At 44.1% G+C, this 13,905-nt stretch overlaps 1 protein-coding gene across 11 annotated transcripts in view; it reads right to left on the bottom strand.

The window, feature by feature from the left end:
* Positions 1-13,156, bottom strand: part of PTPRA (protein tyrosine phosphatase receptor type A) — a 172,721-nt gene extending 159,565 nt beyond the window's left edge. For 4 of the 11 annotated variants that reach the window (XM_055264896.2, XM_055264901.2, XM_055264904.2 and 1 more), the window contains exon 1: positions 12,860-13,140. The gene's annotated coding sequence lies outside the window, so the exon portion shown is untranslated. Of the gene's footprint in view, positions 1-12,859 lie in introns of all 11 variants that reach the window. The other 7 variants (XM_063633477.1, XM_055264902.2, XM_055264893.2 and 4 more) reach the window with 4 other exon arrangements.
* Positions 13,157-13,905: the final 749 nt, after the last annotated feature.

Below are 13,905 nucleotides of genomic sequence, written 5' to 3'. Positions count from 1 at the left end.
CTGACCTCGTGATCCGCCCGCCTCGGCCTCCCAAAGTGCTGGGATTACAAGCGTGAGCCACCGCACCCGGCCTACATTTTTAAATTTTTCTTTTTTTTTCTTTTCTTTTTTCTCTTTTTGAGACAGAGTTTCACTCTAGTTGCCCAGGCTGGAGTACAATGGTGCGATCTCAGCTCATGGCAACCTCCACCTCCCGGGTTAAAGCAATTCTCCTGCCTTGGCCTCCCGAGTAGCTGGGATTACAGGTATGCACCACCATGCCCGGCTAATTTTGTATTTTTTTTTTTTTTTTTTTTTTAGTAGAGACGGGGTTTCTCCATGTTTGTCAGGCTGGTCTCGAACTCCCAACCTCACGTGATCTGCCCGCCTCGGCCTCCTAAAGTGCTGGGATTACAGGTGTGAGCCACCGTGCCCAGCCACATTTTTCTATTTCTAACAAATGGACTTGAAATCCACTAAAACTCTTCCCTTACAGTGGTTTCTCTTTTAATTTTTTACTATGGGAATTCTCAAACATATATAACAGTAGAGAAAATACTATAATAAACCCTTATATACCTATTATCCAGCTTCAATAATTATCAACGTATGGCAATTCTTGTCTCATCTGTAATCCTCCAAACACGCTGAATTATTTTAAAGCAAATTCCAGATATCAACATCATTTAATCCAAAATACTTCAGTACTTATCTGTAAGAGAAAGGAGTCTTTTATGTAACCATACTACAATAATACCTTTAAAAAATTAAAATTGTTTAAAAATCATCTAATATACAAGTGGTTTTCAAATTTAAATTACTCCCAATGGGCTCATAAATAACTTTTTACAGTTGGTTTGAATGAAACAGGATCTAAACAAGATCTATACTTATGTTCAATTAATATGTTTCAAGTCTTTTTTATTTTTTCCAAGATGGAGTCTTGCTCTGTCACCCACGCTGGAGTGCGGTGGCATGATCTCACTGCAACCTCCGCCTCCCGGGTTCAAGCAATTCTCCTGCCTCAGCCTCCCAAGTAGCTGGGATTATAGGTGTGTGCCACCACGCCCAACTAATTTTTGTATTTTTAGTAGAAACGGGGTTTCGCCATGTTGGTCAAGCTGTTCTCGAACTCCTGACCTCATGATCCGCCCACCTCGGCCTCCCAAAGTGCTGGGATTACAGGCGTGGGCCACCACGCCCAGCCTCAAGTCTTTTTTAATCTGTAGCAGTTCGTCTACTTTTTTTTTTTGCCATTCTTTTGAAGTAAATGGGTTCATTTGTCCTATAATATTTTTCACATTCTAAATTTGCCAATTATATCCTATAAACCGGTAATCAGATCTACACTAATCAGAGGAAGGTTTGACTCTGTTTGTTGGGGCAAGCAAGACTATTTCATGAATGATATGTTCTTCCTAGTATCACATAGAAAGAATGTAAGATTTGGTTGTCCCAATTTTAGAGATGTTATGATTGATCAGAAGATTGTCAGACTGATCCCTTTATTATAAAGTTCCCTAATGGTTTTAACAGCCACTGGTGATCAATGCCTAGATTCTTTATTTCATTAGATCATCTGGAAATGTTTTTAGAAACACATTTGGAGATTTTTATTAGGTTACAAAACTGTTTCTAAGTTTTTCATGTGTAAAATTATGAGAATTTTATAGATGCAACAAAATCACAGTGAGATCATGAGTCATTAAGGAAATGCAAATTAAAACCATAATGCAATACCACTTTACACCTACTAGGATGGCTACGGTTAAAAAAGCAAACAATAACAAGTGTTGACAAGGATATGGAGAAACTGATACACTCATACACTGCTGCTGGGATTGTAAAAAGGTGCAGGCGTTCTTTTTATTCCTCAACAAAGTTAGTGGTTCCTCAAACTGGGCGCGGTGGCTCACGCCTGTAATCCCAGCACTTTGGGAGGCCAAGGCGGGCAGATCACAAGGTCGAGACCATCCTGGCTAACACTGTGAAATCCCGTCTCTACTAAAAATTCAAAAAATTAGCTGGACGTGGTGGCGGGAGCCTGTAGTCCCAGCTACTCGGGAGGCTGAGGCAGAATGGCGTGAACCTGGGAGGCGGAGCTTGCAGTAAGCCGAAATCGTGCCACTGCACTCCAGCCTGGGCGACAGAGCAAGACTCCATCTCAAAAAACAAACAAACAAACAAAAAAAACCCAACATAGAGTTACCATTTGACTCAGCAGTTCCACTCCTAGATCTACCCAAAAGGATATGCCCACGCAAAAACCTGAACACACAACCCACAGATGGGAAAAAATATTTACAAATCGTATATATGATATGGGACTTATATCTAAAAATATGTAAGTAACTCAAAAATAAAAAGAGCAATAACTAAATGTTAAAATGAGCCAAGTATCTGAATAGACATTTCCCCAAAGAACATACACGAACGGCCAACAGCACATGAAAAGATGCACATCATAAATCATCATGGAAATGCAAATAAAAACCACAATGAGATACAACTTCACACCCACTAAGATGGCTATAATCAAAAAGAGAGTAACAAATGTTGGCAAAGATGGGAGACATTGGGACCCGAGCATTGCTGGGAGAAACTGGACCCCTATTGCATTGCTGCTGGAACCCTTGTGAGTTGCTAGGAATGGGTAGTCACTTTAGAAAACAGTTTGACAGCCCCTCAAAGTTAGTCACCGTTTAATCCAGCAATCCTCCTAGGTGTGTGTGTATATATATACCCAAGAGAAATTAAAACCTATGACTACACAAAAGTTTATACATGAATATTCATAGCAGCATTATTCATAAAGCCAAGAAGCAGAAACAAATAAATGTCCATCAATTGATGAACCAGTTAGCCAAATGTCATATATCAATATAATGGAATATTATTCAGCCATAAGAAGGAATGAAGTACTGATACATGGTACAACATGAATGAACCCCAGAAACATTATGCTAAGTAAAAGAAGCCAGCTACAAAAGGTCACATATTGTATGATTTCGTTTATATGAAATGTCCAGAATAGGCAAATCCAAAGAAACAGGAAGATTAGTAGTTGCCAGGGACTGGAGGGAGGAGAGAATGGGAAGTGAGGCTAATGGGTGCAGGGTCTCTTTTTGGGGTGATGAAATGTTCTTAAACTAGACAGTGGCAAAAGCTGCACAACTCTATGTATATACTAAAAACCACAGAACTATACACTTTAAAAGGGAGAATTTTATAATATGTAAGTTATAGCTCATAACGATTACGTGTAAAAAAAATTACAAGGAGGAAAATGCTCTACCATTGCACATTTCTTTCTAAGAAAAGAAGTAGTTCCTTTCTCATTCACTATTTAAATAATACTTTTACTTGAAGAAACAGATTAAGATATTATTTTTTCAAATGATATTTGCTAGGTTCAGGTTGAGTATTCCTTATCTGAAATGCTTGGGACCAGAAGTATTTCAGATTTCAGGTATTTTTCAGATTTTGTAATATTTGCATTATTCCTACTGGTTGCAAAATTAGCTGGGCATGGTGGTGCATGCCTGTAGTCCCAGCTACTCAGGAGGCTGAGGTGGGAGGATCACCTGAGCCCAGGAGGTCAAGGCTGCAATGAGCCATGATCATGCCACTGCACTCCAGCCTGGGCTACAGAGTGAGAACCTGTCTCAAAAAAAAAAAAAAAAAAAAAAAAAAAAGTGTTGGATTTGGGAGCCTTTTGGATTTCATATTAGGATTACTCAAACTGTAGCCACTTATCGTAACAAAAAGTTGGCATTTTTTTAAAAAAGAAAAATGCAAAACTCATCAACAACTCTACCACAAGATAATTAACAAATAAGTGGACTCAACAGCCTGCCCATAGAGAAGTAATGAATGAATTTCATTCTTTTGTTCAGTCAAAGCAGCTGTTCCATTAATTTACATTCAGTCTATTATTCCATATAGTAATGTTCTTATGAAGGCAATCATTTACTATTAAGAATATGTCTTCTCCAGTACAACTTTCCTCCAGTAGCTCACAAAAGAAGTGGTCCTTATTCTTGGATGTAACTATTAAAAGGTAATCTAGGCCTAGCACAGTTGGCACGGTGGCTCATGCCTGTAATCCCAGCACTTTGGGAAGTCTTTTGGCAGGTGGATTGCTTGAGCCAGGAGTTTGAGGCCAGCCTGGGCAACATAGTGAGACCTCATCTCTTCTAAAAATAAAAAATCAAAAAAAATAGGTATGGTGGTGCATGCCTGTGGTCCCGGCTACTTGGGAGGCTGAGGTAGGATAATCATTTGAGACTGGGAGGTCAATGCTGCAGTGAACCATGATGGTGCCACTGCACTCCAGCCTGGGTGACAGAACAAAACTGTCTCAAAAAAAAAAAAAAAAAAAAAAGAAAGAAAGAAAAGAAAAAAGAGAATCTAGCAATACTGAGACATGCTAGAAGCTTCTGTACTTTTATAACCATATACCAAACTTTCCACACTGCAAAATTTGTTCTAATATTGTTTGTTCACATATTCAGCAACGTTTTCTATACATCTTCCAATGGTATTTTGATTTCCTGACAAAATTATTTTCCATGTAGTACATCAGTCTGTCTTTTGTTTAAATGGGCCTTTTGGAGGTGGGGCAGGAAGAATCTGCCAAGGGTATGTGTTTTTTTTGTCTTTTTTTTCCCCCGAAACAGTCTCGCTCTGTCTCCCACGCTGGAGTACAGTGGCGCAACCTCAGCTCACTGCAATCGCCACCTCCCAGGTTCAAGCGATTGTCCTGCCTCAGCCTCCCGAGTAGCTGGGACTATAGGCACGCCCACCATACCTGGCTAATTTCTGTGTTTTTAGTAGAGACAGGGTTTTGCCATGTTGGCCAGGCTGGTTTCAAACTCCTGACCTCAGGTGATCCGTCCACCTCGACCTCCCAAAGTGCTGGGATTACATGCATGAGCCACTGCACCCCGCCCCATTTTGTCTTTTATAAGAACAATAAACTTAAAAACTGGCCAGGCATGGTGGTTCACATGTGTAGTCCCAGAGCTTTGGAAGGCCAAGATGGGAAGATCGCTTGAGCACAGGAGTTCAATGCTGCAGTGAGCTATCATTGTGCCACTGTACTCCAGCCTGGGCAACAGAGACCCTGTCTCTTAAAAACAAAAAACCCTCAAAATACACATTTTAATCACCGAAGTCAGCAAAATTTTGTAAAGCATCTGATGGAATATCCTTTATCTTTAAACATCACTGCAAAAAAAATGTAGAGGTTCTCTTTTGTTCCAAATTTTTGGTTTTCAAATGCCTTCATACTGGTGATAGCCTCATATTTTATTATTTAATATCTCAAAGTTTTATATACTTTTTTTTTTGGAGACAGAGTCTTGCTCTGTCACCCAGACTTGAGTGCAGTGGCGAGATCTCGGCTCACTGCAAATTCTGCCTCCTGGGCTCAGATGATTCTCCTGCCTCAGCCTCCCAAAGTAGCTGAGATTACCCAGAGGCACACACCACCACGCCCTTGTATTTTTAGTAGAGATGGAATTTCACTATGTTGGCCAGGATGGTCTCGATCTCTTGACCTTGTGATCCACACGCCTTGGCCTCCCAAAGTGCTGGGATTACAGGTGTGAGCCACCACACCCGGTCCTTTTTTTTTTTTAGACACAGTCTCCCTCTGTCCCCCAGGCTAGAGTACAGTGGTGCAATCACGGCTCAATGCAGCCTTGAACTCCTGGGTTCAAGCAATCTTCTGCCTCAGCCTCCCAAGTAAGTGAGACTACAGGCACGTGACACCACATGGCTAATTTTTTATTTTTGGTAGAGATGGGGTCTCACTATGTTGCCCAGGTTTGTCTTGAGCTCCTGGCCTCCTGCACCTCAGGCTCCCAAAACAGTGGGATTATGGGTGTGAGCCACCGTGCAGCTGGGTTCTACATACGACCAAAAGGAATCTTAAAGCAAAATTCCTATTAATGACAGATCATGAAAGTCCATGTTTCTTATAAATTTCCTGATACTTTCCAATTTAGTAAGAGCTGACTTATTTGAATAGCTCACCAAGAATTCATCACAGGAGTTGGACTAGTGTCAGCTCTGACATCTTGTTTGCTTGTGCTTGCATTATTAGTATTTTCTTCGATCACTGGTTTCTCTGCATGTCCATTTTGTAAAGGCTAGTTCAATGAAAACTGGTTAATATAAACTGTTAACAACATGTTGCAATACATGGAGAACAAATGTATAAATATGTCTCTGCTCACTGCAGAATTCAGTCTCTTCCTTCAGGACACCCAAAGGTCTACAGTTAACACTTTAACTGTTTGACCTATAGACCCAAGAAGATGCCAGTGACAATTCCCAAATTAAATGTTTTATCTTATCTTTTAGATAAAAACAATAAAAAGTTCTAAATTTTCTTCCAGTTCCCCTGGATCGTCTTATCTACCTCAATTTGAAAACTACTGCTCTGGACTACAGCCACAGCGAACTTTTTAACAATTGCAAATCAGATCAGTTCACCCTCCTGCTTAAAAATCCTTCAAAGATTTAGCTCTGCCTTCAGGATAAAGTCCAAAATCCTTGCATGCCATACAGGACCCTCAACTCTGCCCCTTGCCATTCTCTAGTCTCAACCCTGTCCTTAGTCTCTAGTTCTCAACTGTGGCTACACATTAGAATCACCTGGGGAGTTAAAATATATATACAGGTATGCATCACTTAACAATGGGAATACATTCTGAGGATGAGTCCTGATGTGATTTCATAATTCTGCAAACATCATAAATGATACTTACACAAAATGAGATGGTACATACAGCTTGCTACATATCTAGGCTATATTGTATAGCCTACTGCTCCTAGGCTACGAACCTGTACAGCATGTTACTGTACTGAATACTGTAAGTAACTGACACAATAAGTATTTGTGTATTTAAACATATCTAAAAATAGAAAAGGTATAGTAAAATTATGGATTATAATCTTATGGGACCACTGTTGTATATGCAGTCTCTCCTTGATGGAAACATCATTACACTGTGCATGACTGTATACACATTCTCAGGCCCCAACTGAGACCAATTAAATCAAAATGCCTGCAGGTGGGGCATTTGCAGCGCTGATTTTTCTAAGTTCCCCAGGTGAATCTAAAGTGCAGCCTAGGCAGAGAATTACTCTGTCACTGCAAGCCACCTGCCCCTTCCTGCTCACCATGGTCAGCCAGTTTTAGGTGCTCACCAAGCTCTCAATTAGGCCTTGCTACGCCAAGTGTGATCCACCCACCAGCAGCATCTGCCTCACCCAGGAGCTAGTTAGTAACACAGAATCCCAAGTCCCACCCCAGACCTACTGATTCAGGACTTGGCATTTTAACAAGATTCCCAGATGGTTCATGAGCACATTCAAGTTAGCAAAGCGCTGCCCTGAGCTACCAAATCCCTTCTCAGCTGAGGGCCTTCACAAATGTTTAACTGCAAATGTTGTTTAGCTGCTGAACTTCTCTGGCACTCCCAAGACACCCTATTCTTCCCCTTTCATCACATCTATAATTACCATAGATGATTTTAATGTCTGGCTACTGCACTAACCCAAAAGTGTCATGAGGACAGACATCACGTCCATGTTACTCTGGGGTGTCCCCAGCTTCCGGCACAATGCCTGGTATTTCCAACTGAACAGCATCTAGTCATGTTTTATACTGCTATGATCCTATTCTAAACTTCCACAATATTTCAATCTCATCAACCAAATCTTTCTTCAACCACAAGCTGGATTTAGTTACATAAATCTTGGAGATAATCTATATCACAGCACTGTACTTCTTTCAAAAAATCTAAATTAGCTACCGGTCTCTTTTTCCAAAGCAACGTAAATTAAACCTAATTCAAGGTATCATTACATCTCTTTGTAATAGCACTAGATGGGTTGTCAAGAAATGGCCCCATAAATTGCTGATAGTGTTGGAAACTAGTTCAACCTTTACAGATTGCAATTAGGCACTGAAACTGTATCCTCTGACTTGGTGAGCCCAGGTTGGGAGTAAGAGTCCAAGGAAATAATCCAAAAGAAGTATTTGAATAAAGGGTATAAAAGTACCATTTATAATAGCAAAAAGGTAGAAAAAAATAAAAGAATAAAAAGGATTGCACCAACTACAGCTGTTGGCTGAGAGTGGTGGCTCACATCTGTAATCCCAGCACTTTGGGAGGCCAAGGCGGGTAGATCACTTGAGTCCAGGAGTTCAAGACCAGCCTGGGCAACATGCAAATGTCTCTACAAAAAATAAAAAAATTAGCTGGTTGTGGTGGCACAGACCTGTGCAGTCCCAGCTATTTGGGTGGCTGAGGTGGGAAGATCATTTAGCCCAGGAGGTCAAGGCTGCAGTGAGCTGTGATCATGCCACTGCACTCTAGCCAGGGTGGCAGAGTGAGATCCTGTCTCAAAAAAACAAAAACAAAAACAAACAAATAAAAAAACTACAGCTGTCGATGCATGCAATACTATACTGTGATTTTTTTTTTTTTTTTTTGAGACAGAGTCTTGCTCTGTCGCCAGGCTGGAGTACAGTGGCAAGATCTTGGCTCACTGCAACCTCTGTCACCTGGGTTCAAGTGATTCTCATGCCTTAGCCTCCCGAGTAGCTGGGATTACAGGCACGCGCCACCACACCCAGCTAATTTTTGTATTTTTAGTAGAGATGGGGTTTCACCATGTTGGCCAAGATGGTCTTGATCTCTTGACCTTATGATCCACCCGCCTCGGCCTCCCAAAGTGCTGGGATTACAGGCGTGAGCCACTGCACCCAGCCTGTGATTTTAAATGAACAAATACTTAAATGAGTAAATATAAAATATTTTATGCTATTCAAGAATTCAAAGATCATATTCTATATGTACTGACTGCTACTATAAAAATTATGTCTTGTACACTGACACAAATGGATGTGAATTTAGAGTAAAATAAATATAGTTCTACATTTAATGGATTCTCTTTTCCATAGAGAATACATTAAAATAAATTTTAATGTTGGGCTATTTTTGGGCCTGCTGTTCAGTTTTATTAGTGTTATATTATTGCTATTTTTGGTGTACTCAGACTCAATAAAAAACCATTTCTTCACCGGGCACAGTGGCTCATGCCTGTAATCCCAGCACTTTGGGAGGCCAAGACCAGTGGATTACCTGAGGTCAGGAGTTTGAGACTAGCCTTACCAACATGGAGAAACCCCGTCTTTACTAAAAACACAAAATTAGCCAGTTATGGTGACACATGCCTGTAATCCCAGCTACTTGGGAGGCTGAGGCAGGAGAATCGCTTGAACCCGGGAGGCAGAAGTTGCGTGAGCCAAGATAGTGCCATTGCATTCCAGCCTGGGCAACAAGAGCAAAATTCCATCTCAAAAAACAAACAAACAAACAAACAAAATTTCTTCAGCTTTGTCATTTGGAAACATTTATTATTGCACTGGAAGTAAAATCACAAGATTCTATATTTGGCCAGTTTCCCTCTCATAACTCAAACTTCACCTGCATCTCATTTTTTTCCATGTGAAAATGGAGAAAAATAATGCAATAATGTTTACAAACTGACACTGAGCACCTCCAATGAAAGGTGCTGGCAAATACAAACATGAGGGGTGCAAAAATACAAAACAAAAAACCCACCACCACCCGCACTGATCATCTTGCACAAGTTACTTTTATCCTTCTGGGCCTCAACCTCTCCCTCTGTAAATTCAAAGAAACCGGCTAGATTCGCATAGGGTGGGGGAGGATTTGTGGAGGAAAAGTAGGCATATAATAGCTGAAAAAGCATCATAGTTGATCCTCCTGAATTCTCTGAAGATCATCTATCCAGCTATACATTTTGGGGGAGAGGATAAATTGGTACAGCCCCCCGAAAAGGGATGGCAGTCTGGCTCCATGTCTGCAAATAAAAAATGCAGACATATCTGTTGACCCAGTAATTCCACTTCTAAAAGCATACTGTTCAGATAACTTTGCAAATGAGCACATAACACAGTATGTACGAGGACATTCATTGCTGTAATAGAAGAACCTGGAAACAAATATTTAACCCAAAGATGTTACAGTACAGCCATACAACTAAGTAAGTAAAAGAATGTCAACAGAAAGAACAAATAACTCTCTATATAAGTTGATAATAGAATGATTTCCTAAATATGTTAAGTAAAAAAACCCAGTAAGGTGTGAGTGGTACGTCCCATGGTGGCAGAAGTATGGATAAGCAGGCACATATTTATAAAGGAACAGTGTCTATGGAAGGCCATATAAACTGAAAACTTCAGCCATCTCTGGGGAGGAGGTTAAGGAGACAGGAGACTTGGGGCCAGGGTAGGAGGGACATTTTTCTCTACATACTCTTTTGTATTGCTAGAACTTTTGAATTTTTCTCTCATCTGCATTAATTATCTTTTCCCAAAATTGAGCAGGATTCTCTCTACACCTTCCTCTGGGTCTAAGAGGCTGTGATTCTACCTCTGTCAGACCCAACCAGTGCCTCCTATATTGCAGGGGCATCTGCATTTGGCCCTATACTGCCCCCAAATGATCTTTCCAAAACTCTTTCAGCCCAAGTCCTTGACCTCCTTTAAATCTTCTAGTAGCTCTCCATTGTCCTTATCTGATCCAGCTGTGATTAACCTCTTCCCTCCTCCCCAAGGACAGTGGATTCCTTCCACCACCAAGTTTGCTTGTGCTGCCTCCTCTTGCCTATGTGTGCAGTCCACCACGCACAAACTCTTATGCGTCCTTCATGATCCGAAGGCCTTCCGTCCCAGGAAAGCTTTCCCAAATCACCCAGGCAGGGGATGCTCCCTGCACAGGCTGGCAGAGGCTCTGCAAATACACTGCCAAAATTCAAATCTTGACTATTCCCTCATTTGCCCACTGTTTGGCCTCAGTTTCCAACCCTGTAGAGTAAGCATAAGCCCTTTTATGACTGTTGAAAAGACTGAGGGAATTCATGGAAAACATTACATAGCTTGTCACAAGGCAAATAAAAAATAGCTATTATTATTATTACAATCTTATAGCACCTGTGATGTATTTATATCCACCTATCCTACATTAGACTCTGAGTTCCTCAAAGGTAAGGACTGACTTCTTCACTTTTGTATCCCAAGCAATTCATCTGGCAAAGGAAAGGCACATGAATGTACTTAAGTCAGAGGGTTGGTTTTTCTGGTTCTGTATTTCACCCAGATGTTAAGTGGCTAAACAGAGAACAGGCCCTGGGATCCTACCATGCCTTACAATGCACGGTATCAGCCAGGCCACTTTAAGCAGGCAGAGGTGAAAAGAGACTGAAGGGCTTTTAGTCTTTCAGAGACAGTTTTCTGGAGGCCAGTGGGATATGGGACTTACCAGTTCCCACCTGCTGACTGCTTATGGGGGCTGGGTGGGATGGACATGAGGAAGTGGGGAATCAGAAATACTAAAAGTCCTGGGCATGTACTCCAAGCAGGCCTTCAAAACACGAAAAAATCTCTTGGCAAGTGGATGCCGGGAAATAAACAGAGCCTAGGCATAAGAGAGAAGAGATTGGAAAGAATCTACAAGACAACTTGGAGGAAGAATTCTCCCACCATGGGAGACAGAAAGGTGGGCAAGACACAGCTCCTGCCCGTAAGAAGTTTCTCAAATGAGAAGAACTTTAAAAGAAAAAGTGGAGCTTGGCAGGTAAAGGTGGGGAAGAAAGAGGATCACATAAAACAAAAACATCCCAACATGTGAGGGGGCAGTCAAGCAGCTCTGAATACCAGCCAGCAAGCGGGATGAGGGGAAGGAGAATTGAAGGATTAGATTAGGCTAAAAGTAAAGGAGTAAAATGAGGCAAGATTGTCAAGGGCTTTGTATGACCTGATAAGGCATTTTAGGCTTCATTCATCCCATGGGAAAAAGAAAAGCGAGGGAGTTTTTAAGTAAACAAGTGACAGCATCAGATCTGTGTTTCTGAAAGGAGTGGCCAGGCAGGAAGATGTTCGCCCTTTCCTAGTCAGTCCTCCTCTCGCCCACCATCTTCTGTTTCTCAGGCTGCCTGCACAGCTAGCAGGTGGCAAACGAAGCCATCTCCAGGGTGATGTGACTGGTTCTAGAGCCGGAATCCCTCTGCTGAGCAAAGGCTTCTGATGGCGTTCACCCTGCAGAGGGTGGATTTGCACATTCTTCTTTTCCTGTCTTACAAATATCATCAGTGATCTCAAAAATAAAAACGAAACCCTCAAGACAGGACTCAGCTCTGCTATTTTTTTTTAATCTTCAGGAGATATAATTAAGAACGAATTTTTTCAAAAAATTTTTTTTATTTACCGAAAGTAAAAAGGGAGGGGACCTGCGTTCTCAATTGGCCTATTCTGAATTCTGGGCAGCTCTCAGCCCTTATTTCCCTTCTTAAACAGCCTCAACAGTTAGGAGAGGGCAGCAAGGAGAGGGACCTAGAAGACGGGCCGGGGGACCGAGGGAGGTGGACTTGAAGGGAAAGAAAAGTTGGTCACTGCAAAAGCAAATTTTCTCATGCCAAGAGTTTTCCTCTTTCCTCCTATTAAATGGACCTGAGCAAATTCTGCTCTCGCCGTTCTAAGTTTCTTCTCTGAGAATGAACTCTGGCAGTGCCCTGGCCTGGTCCCAGGAGGACGCACGCAAAGTTCCTGGGCAGTCGCGAGGGGTCGGCACCTGGGCCGGCACGTTTCCGGGGACCCCCTCCCCGCGACGCAAGGATGCACAATCAAACTGCAGGCGCCCGCAGGCTTCTACCCGGAAAAGAGGGCTTCGGTCTCCGGGCTCCCGGCTCCGGGCTCTGGCCCGGGACCCCTCCCACCGCCCCCGGGAGCCGCCCCCCTTCCGGAGCCCACCCGGGCGCAGCGGCCGCGAACACTCACAGAGTCGGGCGTTGGGCGGGACCGCTGGGGACGAGGACGGCGGCTCCGCCTCGGCTCCGCGGCGGCGTTTCGGGCCGCCAATCGCCCTCAGGGCCGCCGCCCGGCCCGCGGCTCCGAGCCCCGCGGCGGCGGCGGCGGCCTCGCCTCCATGGCGAGGGGAAGCGGCTGAGGGGCTACTGGGCGGGCAGCGGTGATGGCGGCAGCGGCCGGGGTCCGAGCGCGATCGCGCGCGCGCGCGTCTCTGTCAGCGCCGCACTCGCCGCAGCCTCGCTCCCGACCCGGCCTTGGCTGTAAGGCGCGTGTTCATTGGCTGTTCAGAGACAGGCGCTGGTTGGCCGACAGCGAACGGGCGTCTCCGGCCCGTGCGGGCCCCGCCCTTGCGCACCGCTGGGCGCTCACTCGCCGGCTGGGGCGCCGAACCCGGTCGCACGGTCTCCGGGTAGCTCCAGAGGGGTTCGCCCCGGGGCTGCCCAATCCTTCGGGAAGCTGGACCCCAGAAGGACCGGCTGCGAGTGCACCAGTGCCTTCCGCCACTCTACAGTCACAGGCCTCAGGACTTGGGCCTTCTTCCCAGTTTACAGATGAGGAAACCGAGGCCAGGCACAAACTACACCAATGTCTAGCCACCAGGGCGGCCTGGAACTCGACAGCCATCTTCCTAACCCTCTCCAAACGTGATACTGTGGGTCTTTTTTTCCCTCCCCTAATTGCTGCAAGGAACGACGGATCTCACTGGGGAGGGAGAGGAACCTGCCAAGTCCCTAGAACGGGTCTGGCTCCGTGGGTATCGTCTTACATCAAGTCAGCCCACGCGATCCCCACCCGAGCTCCAGGGTAATCTTCCCCGCTTTCCAGATGCGCATGCTGGGGCCCGGCTCGCCACCGAGCTGAGTAGAAGCACAACACATGGTGCTCTGCGATGGGGGTGCCTTTTGCGATAGGCCTGGCGGGGGAGGGGAGGCTCAAAACGCAGAGAGGAGCCAGAGTGCGCCCTCCTCCGGCCGGGGTTGGGGCGCGTACCCCCATCCCGGCGCTCCCGGCACAGC

This window comes from Symphalangus syndactylus, chromosome 24 (assembly GCF_028878055.3).
Source record: "Symphalangus syndactylus isolate Jambi chromosome 24, NHGRI_mSymSyn1-v2.1_pri, whole genome shotgun sequence".
NCBI lineage: Eukaryota > Metazoa > Chordata > Mammalia > Primates > Hylobatidae > Symphalangus > Symphalangus syndactylus.
Note: the sequence above shows the minus strand (reverse complement) of the source record. Positions and strands in the feature narration are given on the sequence as shown.